At 32.4% G+C, this 19,138-nt stretch overlaps 1 protein-coding gene across 2 annotated transcripts in view; it reads left to right on the forward strand.

Moving 5' to 3' along the window:
• Nucleotides 1-19,138, forward strand: part of LOC141453507 (uncharacterized) — a 192,840-nt gene that overhangs the window by 143,257 nt on the left and 30,445 nt on the right. The gene's annotated exons all lie outside the window — the stretch shown is intronic.

Below are 19,138 nucleotides of genomic sequence, written 5' to 3' on the forward strand. Positions count from 1 at the left end.
TTCTTGTATTTTTTATTTTATTGGCCATTATTAATTAGTCTAAGGCTCTAGCTGGCGACCAACCTGCCCTCTATGTCCATGTACTATGTGCCTTCTAGTTTACAACTTTTAAGACTTATTCGGATTTTTTTTTTTCAGGTGAGAATGTTTCCACTTGATTTGAACTGTAAAGGAAAGGTTAATTTTTCCGTAAGTGTACAATGTTTAATATAATTCAAGTTCAAATAATTTTTTGTGTACTTATAATGTTGTACAAATATGTATTTCTTATTAAAAATGATAGCGAGATATTATGATTGACGTATAAACAAATATAAAATAAGAACGGTGCACTAAGAGACTGACAATACTCAAACTCAGACGTTAGAATAACAAGTTGTGACAGTTTTATTTATGTCACGCAGGTTTTCAAATAGTTAGTTATTAAATATTCATATCGTCAAGAACTTAATATCCTCTTTCTATTTTTAATATTCTGTGGATGTATTCATTTTATGTTCAAATTAATGTTATTTAGTTTATTTGTATTATATACTGTAAGGGAACTACTAGTACGTATCATTAATGAAACAGACACTGGCTGGAAAGTTCACCAATAAACATAAAATAAAAGTGTGCTAATTTAATTTACAGTAACAATAGGCTGGCTCACTCCCTGACTACTTTGGGAAAGTTTACTATTATATTATGGTAGTAAAGGTGTTAAAGGAGACATAGATTTTAATAGCCTAGGCAACTTTCATGTCTAGTAATTTCAAACTTAATTGGAATATATAGTTTAGGGTGTTTGGCTTGAAGTTAACTCTCTTTCGAGCCTATCCATCTCTTTGTTTCCGGTTAGTTATGAAAATATTATTTTTCGGTAAAAAGTTAAATTTATTGTTTTGCCTACGTCAGCCGGGAGGCTCCCCTCTAGGGCATTGTACAAAATATGAGCAAAATTTACAATCACTATTGCTAAATCTTATTAATATTTATCATCTTCTCTTGAAAGGCGTTTGATTTAATTTTGGTTAGAAATACAATTTAGTTTAAGGTCCTCAGAACTTTTAAAACATAATATTTTTGGGGAGATTAGGCTGCTCATTATTCGTTCAAATTCCTACAATTAGAATTGTAATCAATAATACAGTTTGGGTATTAAAGGTTGTCCATAATTTACTCTTAATAGGTTTGAGAGAAAGGGTTCTCTATGATAAAGTTGTGAGGTAAGAATATAAAGAATATAACACTTTCCCCAATTCGAGATATCTTAGAAGTCTTAGAATGTGGGAGGAATGTAATGAAGACATTTTCTCCACCGTCACCTGGTTCTTCTCTGAATGATAGCTTCTTTGTCAATCAGAAAGTTTACTGGGGTTTCCTCTAACATTCCACTGAAATAATAGGTGCCTTATCAAGTTCTAGGTAATTCTTAAATCTACAGTGCCTCTTAAGAAAACCTTTTACATAAAAGGCATAATATTTTTACTCAGACCCACGCATGCATCGTCTCATCCGTTAATTATCCATGAGATCTTTGTAGAAAACTGGGAGGCTAGCCCAGAACGAGGCTCTGCAGGCTTTTCCTTCCTGTCTGAAGTGAGCTTTTACCTGGATTGAGACTCTTTAGAGAAGGACAGATTGCCTTGGACCTTACTAATGGCGTTGGCCGTCTCATTTTAGTTAATAATTACATATCAATTAATGGTTTCAACACCCTTTTAAGGGTGATAAGAAGAAAATAATTTGATTTTCTGGAAGATAATGTGGTGCAAGATAAAACTTGAGGAACGGAAGTGGTTGAAGACGTACAAAATTAAAGGGAAATAACTTCGCAGTCATTCAGGAAGGGTAAAGATACTTCCTTAAGGTGTCTTTGTTTTTTATTTATTTTTTTGTATTTTTTTTAAGAAGGAAGGAATCATGTTTCAATTCAGAAATGTTCTGAACAATGTTTACATGACTCATTATGTAAAACTATAAGGGGCACTTTACTCTCTTTTTCCTTACTGAATAGTTGGAGGAATAAACTTGCTTACATCAAAGAAGTGCTCCTTCAGTTTCAGGAGAAATATAAGCTCAAAGAAAATGTGGGTAACTTCGTATCAGGTACCACAAGAGGGGGGAGAGTGGTTCGTGAAGGGAGGAGTCCGAAGATGGTTTTATTCAAAATAAAACAAAATTTGGATTTGGCCCGACGAAATAAAAGGAAAGTTTGTTCTTGCTTATAGGGATTACCTAGCGGTTAAGTTCACTTTGTTACCATTCTCACCGGAGAAAGTCCTGAAATGAAACACTTCGGATTTACTTCTCAATAAAAAATCGCTTCTCCGAGTTTCTCTAAACTTGTTTATAGATTAGTACACAAAGCAGATCTATTTAAATACATTTTTGAAGAAATTGTTTTTAGAACAGAACTGGGGAGTCATTCTAATTTAAACTATTGTTTCTCAAAACTAAATTATGTTAGAAGTAAATATGTTTAATCAGAGTTTAAAGAATGGGTGTAAGATTCTTGATAATAGTAGCTACACAAAGTCTCCTGGACTTTTATTATTATCGTTCAATTTGTCGCGCTTTCTCTCTTTGTAAGCAATTCTGAGTAAATAAAGGCCTTGTATTTGATAAGTAAATAACCAACCAAGGTATCTTTTAAATTCGTCCCGTTTAATTTGATCCATTTCTGTTAATATTAGATAGTCTTAAGTTTGGTGTTTTTCAATATTACACTTTTTCATGCAGTTTTTGCTTATCACTCCTTATGCAACATTCATTTTATCAATTTACTGACAGATTTAAATGTTAATTACAGTTACAACTTTTTTTATTAACGGAAGAATTATTGAGGAGATAACATGTAGAAAAAAGAAGAAATAAAGATGGAAACGAGAAATTGTTTACTGGAAATGGCCTGGAAATTTTAAGTTACATTCCTTTTTATAACAAGATTATTTCTTGTTAAGAATATCCCATGTTTCAGCTGTTTCATTGTGGACCACTAGCATGGTCAACTTCCAGTTATCTTATTGTTCTTATCGGCTTATTTACATAAGAAAGTATCCATTAATTCAGGAAACAAAACAAATAAATAGAAATTGGTTTCTTTAATTTAATTTGCTCAGTTTCAACTCGCCGCTTTATACCTTTCTAAAACTTCCTTTTAAAGTTTAAAAAAGTTTTTTAGTTTGCTATGAAAATTTACTTTCTCTTGTTTATGTTTAAGGAAGTATTGCGTCAGTGTCAAATTTTCAAAATGAGTTTCCACCAAAGTTTTCCCGATTCACATATGTTAGCTGTTTGGAAATGAGAATTTGAAAAGTAATGTACTAAGGAGAAAGATGTTTGATGTCTAAAGAGGTTCGCAGACGTATAAAAACAATGGAAGAATATCGTTAGCCTACAAGACTTCTAGAATAGGAACCTCGATAAATTAGGAAAGGAGCACCTCAAGTAATGGTTAGTCGCAGGCGTTGAGGTCCGTTTTTCTTTAAATGTTATGTATAAACTTAAAGTTATGAGGCTACTAGTTTAAAACCTTTTTCTACAAAAATTAGATTTAATGGTTTCTTAGGGAATTGAAACCCAAAGCATACTCTAATAATGAGAACTTCGACTCGTAACCACTAAGACTGTCTCTACTAATACTATTGGTTGGACTTCTTTTACCTCACATCGCAATCCATAGATTTTTTTTTTTTCTGCAGATCCTCAGTTTAAATTTTCTTACAAGAAGTAAGGGAAAGTAAAATGATCGTTTTGATCTTCCCTGAGTAAGAAAAAGTAAAAGTTTTAATAAGAATTTCCTTTCTCTCTCACACACTCTTCGCTTTGAGTGGTATGTGTATTTTGTGAGGAGGTCAGCAGTACTCTGTCGTCTTCACATTTTTGGTGGGATGTCAGTGTGGCCCCTGTCACATTGTCATCGAACACATCGGTTTACTGCTGGGGCAGTTTGGTGCAAGTTCTCTTACTGCAGATGGTCATGATGTATGATTATTCTAAAAATGGACTTTTAATCTATTCTCTCCATTACCTTAATAGATTGTGTAGTGGCTTGCTAGAAGTGGCTTGCTTTTAGCTGATACCTCCTGGTGCTGCCTATTATTTTATTTATAATGAGCTTAGAATTCCTCTTGCTCTAATATTGTAATAGTGCCATAATTTTATCGCAGAAATGTCAACTCAAGAAATATAAACATGTAGGCTAACCCTCAATGCAATAGAATGTACAATAATTCAAAGCAACCATCTGATGCAACTGTTGCCCTCAGTTGTTGCAAATGGCGCCGTTCTGGAGCCAGAAACCTTTTGTTCACCAATTTTACGTGTTTCTGTTTTGTTTTTTACTCGGTGTGGTCAAAGTTAATAAAATACAATTTCAGATATTTGCCCCTTCATCTATTTGCTGACTGGAATTGGATGTTTTATGTTTTGCTATTTGAAACATTGTTTCCTTTTATCGTAGTGTTTTCCTTAGAAGTATAGCATATATGTAATATATAAAACTATAACATATTCATAACAGTAAAAGGACTACTATTTCTACTTCAAATTAGTCCCATCCGTATTTGAGCTTTCTAGATCTCGCTACTCCAAATTCAACCAAATCATATTAATACAAAATTTCGTTAAAAGAAATATCCATTTAAAAGTAGGAAATACTCATCTTCGAAGAAAGAAGAGAAGACAAAACAAAATTGATTAAAAATTTCACAATCACATGCACTTTTTGAACAAGAAGTAAAGTTCTACATCTGATATACTGTTTGTGAGTTCATTGCACTTGGAGAGTAAGGCAGTCTGAGAGCACTATTTATAGATAGAAAGTGTTAAAAGTCTCGCTCGGTTTTTATACAATAATAATAATTATATTATTTTTATTGTAAATTTTTATTTATTTACATCTGAGGTCATTAGCGACTGTGGCTTTTTTCAGTGTACATTCGACTTTCGAACAGTGTTCAATCCGTTAAAGAATCACTGCCTAGTACCGGATAGTCAGCTGGAAGAAACTTCTAGCAAAAGAAAATCTAAGGGTCATCAGCTCCTCTCACCTTTTATTCGATTGCGTTGAAATCGAGCGGCTGCGCTACGATATGTTTGGAACTCTGAGGCCAGGGGAGATTGTAGCGCAGAAGGAACTGGTAGGGAAAGTCCTCAACCTTTTTAGAAGGGAAGGTTTCATCTATTATACTTACAGGGAGAGTCACAATAAGCCTCTTGTGGCTGCGGTCCCGTGGGGCGTGGGTCCCGCTTCTAAAATAAAAAAAAAAACATCTAAAAAGGGTCATCACCTAGATGCGATCCCGGGAATTCCACGTGGGGATCCAGAACGCTATTCTATTTATTGTATTAATATATTTATTATAATGATGGAAATAGTAAAAAAATATATTTATTCTGATATGATGGGACCTGAACGTTTAGGTTTGTTTCACTTACTCAGTTTTTACGTCCCCTTGCTTTTACTTAGTTAACGATCATGTCGAAAAGACGCCTTATGTTGCCTCACCTTGATCATTACTGATAGGTCTATATTTTGATAAGGGAAACATACTCGCCTGAAATGGCTCATAGAGTCCTATTACGGAGTTAATTTTGGACAATAACAAAGATTTTTTTTCTAGTTTTTTATAGTATTAAGTTCCTTTGTAGGGTAGGGTTGAATCCGTCAAGTGTGACACCTGTAGTAGGTGTGGAGCTGCGGTTAATTTAGTCACCTGATATCACTTACGAGAATGTTCCACTGTATCTAGTCTAATGTCAATATGGAATTGTTTTCAGTCGGTATTTTGAAGGACAGTAATTCTTACGTTTTTATCCCCAAATTGATTCCAGAATGTGCTCTTTAAAGAAAGAGTGTGATGATGAATTAAGAGGATTTGGATTCCGGAGAGGTGAACATGAAATTTTTTGTATCGATTTGAGATGAAGTATTTGAAGAATGGGAGCACGTTTTTAAATCATCATGAATACTTTTATTAAAGTTTGGTATATTTGTTATTTGGCGAGGAATTTCAGATTGTGAAGATTGATGGAGGAATGTTACTTGGCTCATTCCGTGTTCTTATCTGTAAGTCCAAATCAATTTCCGGCGTGTATTATGCTCAATATCGTGTCAGTTATCAATTTATTTTTAAAACATAAATATATCGTTCCAGAAAAAATTCTTTCATCGAATAGAAATTCAATTCAACACAAATTATACACTCATTAGTAAATGCACAAAAGAAATATTACATTGAGGTTTCAGGTTTGTGTATATTTACCACTTCTAGTCATCTTTTCAAAAAATAAATTAATAAATAAACCTAAAATTAATAAAGATTTGAAACAAATTATCGTTATCTTTTATTTATATTTTTTATAGCCAAGAGAACAATAATTAACAATATATAATAAGTGAACAATTATAATTAACAATATCAGCTAATTAGGGTTCGCATTGTGTTGGCGACGTTTGGAGCATGCAGTTAAAGATAAATATTAAAATAAAATATATATTCTAATAGAATTGTGAAAAATTATAGAAAAAAATTCTCAAATTAATTTTCTATTATAAAGCGCAAAACAATCATGAATTGAATCAAAGTAGCAAGAATGTAATCGAGTCTTGAAAATGAAATTTTAATTATAGTTGTATGCATCTAGATTTCGTTGCATAACAGGACCAGATACGTATATACTCAGTATATAATGTAATTGACTGTACGCGGTGACCATGAAAGGATATATGGTCATATTAATAATGTATCTAATATGATGGTTTTCATTGGAGGTTAGTTATTATTCATTTAACTCTGGGCCTCATGAGCAAGTCTCATCGTTCATTGTAGTAATTTATGGCATAAATCTGATATCCTGAAAATAGAATTAATTTATTTAACTAGCAAAGCAAGTAACAAATCTGTTGAGAACATTCACACAAACCTTCTCTTAAATGCTTTGTAATGCGAGTATGTACTTAAGTTGGGCACATTAATAAAAGCAACATTGAATTTAATATTATATACTTACCCTTCACTATGCGCTTCCTGTAAAGTGTACGGTAAATAAAGTAACACACATCAAAATTTAATGCTATAACTGGCTTAACCTTGTAACGTCCTTAAGTTTTTTTAAATAAAAGTTAGATAGATATCTTCTAAACTGGAAGAAGACACCTGGGAAAAATGTTTTTTGTGGAAGTTATAGACTCCAGTACATGCATATTGGGTACCAGGAGTGGACAGTGCATCATAACATCCAATCGTAGTGGTTAGTGAGATGGGTGGGTTCTATCACTAATCTCTTCATGTTTCTGGTTCTCTTACTGAACTTTGCAGGTTAACGAGACAACTCTACTTAACGGGTTCAGGGCATTGTGTCCAACCATTTTTGTTGAGTTTTATAGACGGTGAAGAGAACTTCCTAGCATGGATTTTTTAGGAATTGAGGAACTTTAGTAGGAGTAATTAGATCTTTGGAAAATTATTGCTCGATTTGTTCGGACATCTGTGAATTTCAGGTGGCCCAGTCCGAAAACCGATTTTCATCCTACAAATAATGTGAAGTTGTTACAGTTTTTCTTTGGTATAGCTATGTGGACACTAAACGACCTTGAATAGTGTAGGGATTCTCTCTCCACTGACGAGTAACTATAATAGCGACTGCACTAAAATAATAGGTGGGTGCAGAATTATGAAAGCCTTCGTACTATATTAACCCACCAGAGAAATACCCTAAAAAAGTAAGAGAACGATTTAAAAAAAAAAAGTTGGCAAGAACACGTTCGATTCAGAACTAGACATCAGTAAAAGACGGATCTTCTCTCCGTACCTGAAAACTGAGCTGCTAAAACTGAGTGTCTGGATTCGCGAGATCGGTCTCACCTCTACTTTTTATTTAACATTACATTGAGGTTTCAGACTTGGTGTATATGAAAGCGCTGTTTTTATCTCAGAATTTAAATCAACTATTACAAGAGCAGGCAGTTAATCTGTATTAATTTAAGGTTTGTTTATTTATATATTTTTTGTTAAGATAGTTAGAAATGTGTATATATATGTGTACCACACTTAGATATACGAGATACATATGTGTACCATACTTAGATATACTCGTACACTTACAGTAGCAATAATGAATATAAATTGTAATTTCGCTTTGTCATTAAGCAAATTTGCTTTATTTTCTCGCTTAATGAATACATTTCCAGAATTTCACTATTATTGGTTCTCAGCATTAACTAGAAAACAATACCAACACAACAGTATTTGACAAAAATTGCTAGGAAAATAATAGTGGAGATTTCCTATATGATATAGCCAATAGATTGCAGCACTTGCTAGTTAAGCAGTTAACTTTTTGATCGCAAGTATCTTGTATGAAATTTCAAGCTTTTTTAAAGTTATTTTCATTTTATTTCTAAAAATTTACGGGTTTTTTAGATTTTAGGAAAGGTCATCAAAAATTAATAGAGCTTTCTTGATTTTAAAGAATTATTTTTGATTGCAGGATGTTTTATTTCTTTTAATAATTCACTTAATTTTGTAACCGAGATTCGATTTGATAATAGTTTTTCTCCAGATTTTTTTGCATCATAGTAATGTTATCATCCAATTTTTTGTTTATGCAACACTATTCCGAAAAAAAATAGGGTTTTTTAAATTCAATTCTAGGGCATGTGCAATTATTTTTTTCCCATGCATGAATTTTTCCCCACATTACTTTTAATATTTTTTTTTTTTTTTTTTTTTTTTTGCGCATCAACAGCTGAGGTTATTAGCGCCCGGAGCTTTTCCAGTGCACTGCCGGCCTCCGGACAGTGTTCTCTCGTCACAGACAACACTGTCCATCACCGGACAGTGAGCTGTAAGAAGCTCCTAGGAAGAGAAAATCTAAGGGTCAGCTGCTGGATTCGAACCCGGGACCTCCGCGTGGGAGTCCAGTATGCTAACCTCATAGCTAATCCCTTCCCTTACTTTTAATATTAGTCGAATTTTTAGTTGTACTTTTTTGTCATTAGGAACATATAGAACTTTTCATTACTAGTAAATTAAGATGCTCAACAAATTATTTTTTTCTAAAACAATAGTATGATTAACTTAAAATAAATTATTCTATAAAAAAAAAAAAAAAAAAAAAAAATTCTGAATTCAAAACTTCTTTTTAAAGTTCCCTGTTAATTCATTGTATTTATAAATGTTTATTTGAAAAACTTTTGAAGATTCTAGCTCATAGTGTGTTTTAAGTAAAAGTACAAAGTATTATTTTACTGAAATATTATTTATAGAAGTAAATATTGAAATTGTACATTATACGACCTGCTCTTGATCGCGTCTCTTTTATTCACCTCCTATCTGGATTTCTCATACGTGAGTTACAAATTTTCTTTGTTTTTTTTTTCTTTAATTTTTAATGTCTAATTTTTGTTCATTAACTTTTGAAACCTTTATTGGATGTATTTTTCGTTTTTTATAGATTGATATTTTTAAATTATTTTCTTTGGGTTTTTCCTGCATTAACAACTCTCATTTATAAGCACGATTTCCCAAATTATTTCAAATAGTTTTCTATTTTCCTTTGTTTATAGTTTTAATTTTTGTTTTAATAAAAAAATTATCTACAAGAATTTTGTATCAAAAAGCACCATAATTTGTAAGTTTACCTACTATTGAGATATATTGAGCTAGTTTCAGTCTTTCTGCATTGGGCTTTCAAAGAGGTTTGTTTTTTGAAAATTATTTTTATCGGTTTCTGTTTTTGTGTGCTCTGAAATGCAAATATTGATAATACTCTCTTTTCTTTGTAAGCACAAGGGCAGCCTTTTCTATAGAAAATGCCATTCTAGTGCTTTGTAAGGTCTTATCGCCGGCACAAAATTAGTAGACTGAAATATAAAATCAGAATTCTAAATTTGATGTAAATAAGTTTTCTGGAATGCCATTTATCTGAATTGGATTTTTTTTCCTCCATATATGCTGCGATTAATCTGTAAACTTTCACATGGTTTATCAATTAGTGAACTCTACTTTCTATCATTTCATTTATTTATTTTATATAGATATCTTATATCTTTTCTTGTCTTAATTGAATTGGGGTTCATGATTGTGAAGGCCATATCCCCACCTAGTAAACTGTAAAAATGCATTGGCTTTTGTTGATTTGATTTTTATTATTTTTGAGTTTGGCTTGCATTTGTAAATACATTTTATACATTATTGGTACTTTTTTTTGCAATTGTTTTAATAGACTTGTGGATAAGCGTGTGGTGGTCCTAAACGTCTTAATATAAATCAGTTAATGGTTTTAACCCGGCCTGTGCAACCTGCGAACCTAATAATATTTGGACCTCTAATTGAATTGAATCCTGGGAATATACTAGGTTAATTCTAAGCACTAATCCCTCTTTTAGTTTTATTGACCTTTATCAGTTAGTATGAAAATAATATGTTAAAGGAGAAAATCGTGGGCGTTAGTTACCTCTTTTTGACTAGTCAAAATTAAGATGATCAAAACTGAATTCTTACTTATGACAGTAACCATATTACGTTGCAACAGCTCTAATATGTGGTACACATTGTGAACTGTCCTCGTCCTTCAATTGACCATACATAACACCAGTGAATTGGGGTTCATGAATGTGAAGGCCACATTTCCCCCTCGTAAACTATAGAAATGCATTGGCTTTGGTTGATTTGATTTTTTTTTTAGTTTTGAGACATATATAAGATTTTTCTGCTTCTAGTTTTCCAGTTTTGTTAGTTCTGCACTTCTGATTGTCATATCTTGAACATTTTATTGATAATTTAAGAAGTATATAAAATTTTACATAAACTAAGTGTTTAAATATTTTCCAATCTAATTTTATTAAATTTTGAGTGGAATTATGATCAAAAATTTTGGTGGAGAGAGAAATATAAAAGGAATATTTCTACTCGTGTACTATACAAATTCCATACTTATCTTTCCAATTAGTTTGCATTTTTTTGCTGTGGATGATTTGTTTTAATATTCTCAGAAATTCTAACTAAACAAAATTTGTATAATCGCACTTTGAGATGAGGGCAATGGTTTTATTTATATATTTTTTTAATGATATTCTAAGCAGTTTAGTGGTGAATATTTGATTCTGTTATCTATCACGGTTGCATCATCTTGAATAATTGTAATTAATCCCTTGCCAGTTGCACTATAACGCTTCATCCTAACGCTGTATCTCATTGCGTTCCATATTAACATAATATATTTGTTACTTAGTTTTTTTTCTTCATTGCTTCCCCTATTTATTTGAATCTGAGGAAACTCTTATTATCTTAAATAAAATAGTAAAATCAATTCTTAAACTTAGTCTATATTTGTTTTTGTTACCCTTTAAACAACATTTTTCCAAAACTAAAATGAAATCCTTCAACCGGACTTCTGGCAAATTCGTGGACTAGAGTTGGCATGTACAGAGTTGTTTCCTAGTGACAATGAGTAAGGTTAGAAAGAAAGAAGAAAGAAAGAAATACGTTTATTAATGTCCTGGGACATTAGTCCCTTAAGGACAACAAAAAGTATATACATAAATTTAATAAACTAAAATTTCTCTTCTGAGTTGCTGCCAAATTAATATTTACAATATATACAGAGTAAAACAAAAAGATAAAAAATAAAACTAAAATTCCATTTCCGTTTTAAATATATACACAAATAAATACATAAATAAAAATGTTAACATAAAAGAAAAGAATAGGTCTACTGCTTACAATATAATAATTATATAATGATAATAATAACATTAATAACAATAATATCAATAATAATAGTAATAGTGATAGTGATAATAAGTAGAGGAAAACATGACGAAATAAAGATAATAATTGGAACAAAGAAGTAATAATAGTAATGATAATAATAACTTTAATAATAAATCACTGATTTAGATAACTTTTGATAAAATGTTCGTATAAATGAGGTTTAAACGTATTGACAGACTTTGCACGCAAACCAATCGGAAGTGAGTTCCATAACCTACAAGCTTTTAAATAAAAAGAATTTTGATAGGTTGCAGTCCTAGGTGTGGGCGTGTACAACTTTGTATCCACTTGTCGAGTGGTCCTCAAGTGTAACTGTTCTTTGCTACTAAATAGTGAATACAGATAATCTGGTGCTCTATTTTTGAACAGAAAATAAATAAAGGCACCTAAAAAATATTGCCTTCTGTATTCAACATTTAGCCAGTTCAGACGATGGTAATAAGGAGTAATATGTTCATCTCTCCTGACATCAAAAATGAAACGAACACCCGAGTTTAGAGCTCTTTGTATCCTTGTATTCAGTTCTGAAGTCAGGTCCAAATAAACAAGACAGCAATAATCTACATGCGGGAGGATGAGTGTTTGAACCAACTGCTTTCTTAGTGACACAGGCAAGATTTCTTTATGGTACTTCAGTTGATACAGAGCTTTGTTCATTCTATTGACAACATCACCCACATGATTATGCCAAGTTAAGGTGCTATTGAAGGTAACTCCCAAAAACTTAGCAGAATCCACATAAGGTAGATCAATGTTACCAATTTTTATCCTAGAAATATTGTTAAAATCGATGCCATTAAGAGAGAGAGAGAGAGAGAGAGATAGAAGTAAACATTTGTGATTATTACGGTTTTAGGAAGGATTACTTGAGTGGCAATACCAGCTGTCAATAGTGATGAAAGTATTTTAGTAGAGCTGTGTGCGGACATTGTGATAGCTAGCTATCTCGAGCTCGCAGGTAAACTTGGCATTGTGTCTTGAGATGTGTGAAGAATGGAGATGATTTAGTGTAGACGTTGCAGAAGATTGATTGGATTCTCCATGCTATAGGTTCATCAATTTAAAGCAAACGCCATCTAGTTCTATGTGACAGTCACCTTGCAATATACATCCGTATATTTTCCCATATCTTAGGAATATAATTGTGATTTTACCTTTCGTTTTTCTATTTTCATACTTTTCTTCTGTCTAAGCAGAATCTTTGAGTATAAATATTGTTATTGAGTCAACAACATTCAGCATTGAATTGTTTTAAGAAGTAAATGTCTGAGGTTCCTTATACAACTTTTTTGTTTCTTTCTTTTATTTTTAATTTAAGGCGCAACATCAGAGTGTATTGGCGCCTGAGCTTTTTTTCAGCGCACTGCCGTTACCGGACAGTAAACTGTAAGAAGATCCTAAGATGGGAAAATCCAAGGGCCAGCACCTACATTACTGTTAAAGTTGCTTAGTAAATACTTTAAGAGATTTGAATAAGTCGTGTGAGTACGTCGCTTTGAAGTTTTGTGTAGCAATGAAATACTAGAATCTAGAATAGTTTCCTGAGAAGTGGCGGTGGTTCAGTTGTGGTCTATTACTAGACAAGAACTATTCTGGTTCAGTCTACTGATTATGTTTCGCCCTTATTGCATACGCTTGAACTGCACTCTGTGGATATAGTGCTTTGCAAGGAGGGCTGGTAGTAGAACACGTACTGGTTATAAATGTGGGCAAGCAGACTGGGTTGTGAAGCGCTGGAGGTAATCGAGACACTATGGGAGGCTGTCTGCTCTACTCTCAACTTGGTCCGTTTTAAAAATCAATAACCGGAAACTAAACGGGGGCTTGTCTACCACAGCCACGTGTATTAAGAGTATTTCTCCCGGCTGCATTCACCCGAAGTGGAGGGGTTCATGAAATAACATGTGGTCTCTCTCTCTATTTACCTACCTATGTTACTATACCATTATAATGACTTTATAATGAAGTTCTTCCTAGTTTATAGCAAACTTAATTGCTTCTAGGATTTTCTGGAGTGGTAGCCTGTTTTATGCACTTAACAATTATGAGGTGTAATTAAAGCTTTGATTCAGGAAATGTCATATTCTAGGTCAAAGATTGAAATTTAGTTTTTTCAAGTTTCCAGGTTTCCTCCACAATTGAATAAATATTCTTCATATTTATTACTTTCTCTTGGTATTAATAAAAGAAGATATTGCGATCGTAAAAATATTTTATTGTGTGTTTTGAAAAACGGTAGTATCTCAGTGTAAAGTTCTTCTGAGTCTCTTCTGTTTTCTCTTTTTCTAAAAAGGATAATATATGTATATAACAGAATAACTCTTAAACAGTAAATCACAGAAAATTCAAATTTAACAGTCCAATAGGTACCATTTCTATGGTCCATGATTCTGGCCTATGGTATCAGTAAGCTTTCAATGAAATTTCATTCCAATCAAAATGAATTATCAAGTAGTAGGTGAAAGATTTTTAATACTTATTACAGATTCCCCTTAAATTAAGCAACTAAACGAATAAAAAGCGATAACTGTGTAATCAATTTTAAATGGAAAATGGTTTTTAAGGAACTACGAAGTTACGCTGACCCCTAAATTTTAATTTCTGTAACGAAGAATGCGCTCTCAGTGTAATCACTGTTTTTGACGAAGGTGTCTTCAGTAGTCCGCCTCCATTGTTAATAACCGTAACCTAAAGCTCCATAAATCTTTTTCTAATAAAACTTATACTATATATATTGATTTAGGATTGTTCTGTGTCTGAATGGCGTCGTTAGGCTCACCTTTATAACCCCTTAGACTCTCCACTTTCCACTGAAGGTTGCAGAACTAAATACAAATTTAATAAATTTAGTAGAAAATTCCAACTTCTACCAAATTAATTACTACGCCCAATTAGTGGTCATTTTTTCGAGCAAGGTCTTGTTTCCTGGTTTTAATTAAACAAACTAATCCTGCCGATGTTCGTATTTGTGGCGTTGATTTATGTTTTATTGCTGTTTGTATTTTACAGCGCCTTGTTTTGTTTCAGCAACCTGGAAGTACCAATAGACTCAATCTCAATTGGATTCCATTGCTCTTTTTGTACGAGAGCATTTGTACTACATGGTACCAGCTTGCATACTTAGGGCAGTTGTTACTGTCTCCAGCTCAGTGATAGATCTCCATACTTTATTCTAGTTCAACGCCTCTAAGCCAGCATTATCAATGAAGTGCTAATACACATAGATGAACTCTTACCATGTACTTCTTGTGGATAAAACTTATTTTGTTGTTTTAATCCAACCGTCCACTTTGTGGAAGCTCTTTAGTTCTGCTAAGTGTTACAAAGAAAAATGTGGCCACATGCAAGTAACGATAAATTATCTCCCTGCTTAATTTGTTTTTATTTTATCATTTTTTCATGCTCAAGATTTTTTTTAAAAATTTTTGTTTCATAAGATCCGCAAAACCAGGCTTGCGGTTTAGAAATGTGAAAATAAATGTTGGGTTTATTTGTGCGCAGAATTTCATTGAAGAGTGAAGCTGTTGGATTATTTTTCACTTTTCACATCGCTGTGACCTCCACTATCATCTTGATACAAGTTTTCTTCTTATTCCATTGTTTTTATCTACCGTAATGCGGATATTTTTCTATTTGGGGAGAAAGGAAAGATTCTTCTATTGAAGAAGAAAACCCGTCACATTTCCCTTGGGAGATGGTTCCCTCATCTTTCACCCTCTTATGGCAAGACACACACATTTCTTTCAACTTTGAAATAAGTTTTTACCCAACAAAATTACTTCCATGGCAAAATACTGAGCTAGCTTTTATTATAATCACTTTAATAACAGTAAACCCGATCTGATACTTCAGTTAGAGCAGAAGTCGGTGACCTTCTCCACCTTCACACAAATGAAGCTCTACTCCTGAATGTTATTGATCTTTCAATGGTTGGCGCAAGAGTTGAACTTTTAAATGTCAACATGATGTTGTTTTGAGATCTTGCGCAGTTTATTTATTCTCTCTCTCTTTAGTGCACTTAAAATCGACAATATTGGACCTGTTAAAGAGAAGAAAAACAAACTTTTTCACATTTTTTTCAAGATGTGTTTAGGTGAAGTTATTTAGAAAAAAGTGTTCATACAACGTGAAGACGACCTGAAAAATAAATGCACTTAACAGAAGTCATACTTCATGAAGAAAAGGTTTCTTAGGTTTGCCGCGATTTATTGTCTTTTAATGCAATCGCCTGCATAATTTAGTGAAAATTAAATAAGGTACAAAACAAATTAGTAGAAAAATTGAAATAAATTATTTTCTTTTATAAAGCAAGAAACCAAGAACTTAATGTTCTTAAGTACTAAATAACCCTCCTCCTATTTCAAGGGGTAAGGGAAAGTCGAGTAACTATATCACATCAAAAGTTGATTTTTCAAAGCTTCTTTGTGATTTTTCGTATCAACCTATTTAACCAATATTTTCAAGATAAAAATATGTAAGATACTCTTAGAATTTTGGTTTTAATGTAAAACTGAATTTAGAACGAAGGAAAGCGATGGAAGGTGCTTAATAAAAAAAGCTGATAAAAATTTTCATCACTTAACAGTAAGCAGTATGCCTAAATGTTATCGTAATAAGGGCGTAGAACTTAATGTAACCATGGCTATAACCAGTTTTGATTTTACTAGTTACCTCCTCCAAATTACTCTGATCTTATTTTCAGCAGTTGTTAGTGGTTACTAGAAACTCATTCTAGATTTACTAATAAAATACTCGTTATCTCTGTTAAACGTGCTCACTTCATTCCATTAGTTAAGTTTTATTGCTGGGCAGTAGAATGTAAACCTTACTAGAAATATATTTCTTTATTTAATTTTTTATATTATTTTTTCCTCTGTTTAATTTTTTACAACTGCTTGATGATAGAAAATATTGTATTAGATATTTGAAGAACGTTTTATCGGAAATAAACGAGCTCAGATTCCCTCAAAACTTTATAAAAAAAAAAGAGGTTTAAAATTAAGTATTAAAAAAAAAGTACATTGGTTTCTGTTTTGATTCATTTCAATAGGAATTTTAATGGAAGGGAGTCAACCAAAAGCTCAAGGTCTTTATCTGAACTCATGGGCTTTAAGTCACTCATTAATTAATTAATTCGACCGACGTTAGGAATAGTGACAGAAAGAAAGAACAGTTTCTTCTTGAGTCCGGACTCTAGCCAGTGATGATGAGATTGCAGATCCAAACACCAACGTGAGAAAACGTTTACACACATTGCTCTGTGCATTATCTTAGGTTAGTAAAATGCAGTGGGCCAACAATGCCCTACATTATATCGCACATAAAGCTTTGTAAGCTTACAACATTCGTGATTAACCTAGGCTAAAAAGTAACATTATGATAACAATAAACTTTCCCAAAGATTACTGCCAGCGTGCAGTTTTTTCCACCATTCTTTTCTTTTTAGAATGTGTAATACAAATAATTTAGGTACAAATTATTTCTCTAGATTAAATCTTCCATTATAAGTTAGATATTATTTGTGGTTCATTGAGAAAAATTGTCTCAATTTTAAAATTACGGTATTTAGAGAAAATTAATTGCCCCCAAATTTATAAAGAATTAGTGCAGAAAAACATTAAGTGCCTGGTTCTTCCCTTCTTCGCTAGTAAATAATTTAAAATATATACTCATTTTTTTCTGTTTCAATTTGCTACAAATTTAATTTGAAGTAACATAGGATAGGATGCAATACAGTAGAATACATAGAAGTGGGTAGGTATCTTTGTTTTTATCCGTTGTAGCAGGCATGTTTATTGTATCCCTAACCGGTTTTGGACTTTCATGCATCACATTTAATGCTTAACGTCCAGCTACCAAATTAGAAGTCTTGGACTAGGACCGAGACACATTAAAACTGTCCGGTAGGACAGTTGTATAAGGGTTGACCATCAAAAACTGCACGAAAAAGTGTAACGTTGAAAAACACCCAACTTTGACAATTTTTTTCTATTTTTCTATAAAAGATAAAATTCCCAAATTTTCTTTATAATATATTTATTAAAATTTTTCTAGCAAATAAAAATTACCTACACTCAGGACTCGAACTGCGGATCTAATGTACTGCCCTCATTGTAACTGTACAAAAATCATTAGTAAATTTGTATTCCGCAGTAAACACAAGAATTTTGTTTTGTGTTTACTGCGGAATACAAATATATATATATATATATATATATATATATATATTAACCAGTTTACTTTAAACAATCTTTTAATATTAATGTAAAGTTATTCATCGCCTGTTAAATAATTTTTTTGGGTTCCAGTCGGCTGCTATCTCTCCCACTTAAATCTTCACGCTTTCCATTAAATTATGTAACCATATTTTCTCTTTTACTCCAACATGGAAATCAATGTTTGGATATTTCGGGGCTTGAAATAGCCAAATGTATGGTTGTATCTCGGTCGATTGTAATAAGTGTAAGCTCTGCTTCTATTCCAATTATATTGCTTTCTTTTACTATTAGTAAAAAAAAAGTATTGCGATTTTGATAAATTTTCAATAGCGAGTTTTGAGAGATTCTCAGAGTCTGAAAGAGTGGTGAAAATTTTATCTCAACAACACGTAAACGATAAATCGCAATAATTGGGACTTCATAATTTGGTAGAGTCACACCAGAGAATCTTAGAGTAATAAGGAAGTGTAAGTACCCACTCATTTAATGAGTACTTACACATTTTTTCTAGAGACTTCACTTTCTTGATTTTCTCGAAACTTCCCACGTCTACTTGGAGGTTCTGCTGGGTCTGATATTTATAACTGGATTTATCTGCAGTATTCACTGTGAATATTTTCCTCAATGGCTCTCTTCCGCAATTCTTGATTTGTAATCAACCCTGAATACTCTATTTATCATTCCTTTTCTACGCTCATCCGTATCTGGAGATAACGAACCAACTAAAATACCCATTTTTAATTTAGGCCTCGAAAATTCATAGAAATAGTGTTATTTTCATTTGTGTGTGTTTCTTTTGACTGGTTTTATTTTAATTGAGGCCTATTTATTATTTTGTAAGAGATGAAGTGCATAAAACTCTCCTGCAAAAGACCATCACTTAAGCAGAAAGATGCTTAAGTTCCCCTACATTTCTGTTCACATTTACTGAGATGGGGGAAGGCAGGTCAGTAACACTTGACTGTTTTAAGAATAGAATCCCAACGTCGGGGAATGTATCCAATCCTATTAGCGCACGCTATCATAAAATTCTACTAAGATAAATTCTTTACAATTGCATACAGATACGTGACGAACATTTCTCTAAAGGAATGATCCTTATGTTCAATAGAATAGTGTTGATGTAATGTATTTCTCCCTGCCTTTCTATTGGTA

This window comes from Rhodnius prolixus, unplaced genomic scaffold, assembly GCF_049639745.1.
Source record: "Rhodnius prolixus isolate KJV_2025 unplaced genomic scaffold, Rpr scaffold_3, whole genome shotgun sequence".
NCBI classification, from domain to species: Eukaryota; Metazoa; Arthropoda; class Insecta; order Hemiptera; family Reduviidae; genus Rhodnius; species Rhodnius prolixus.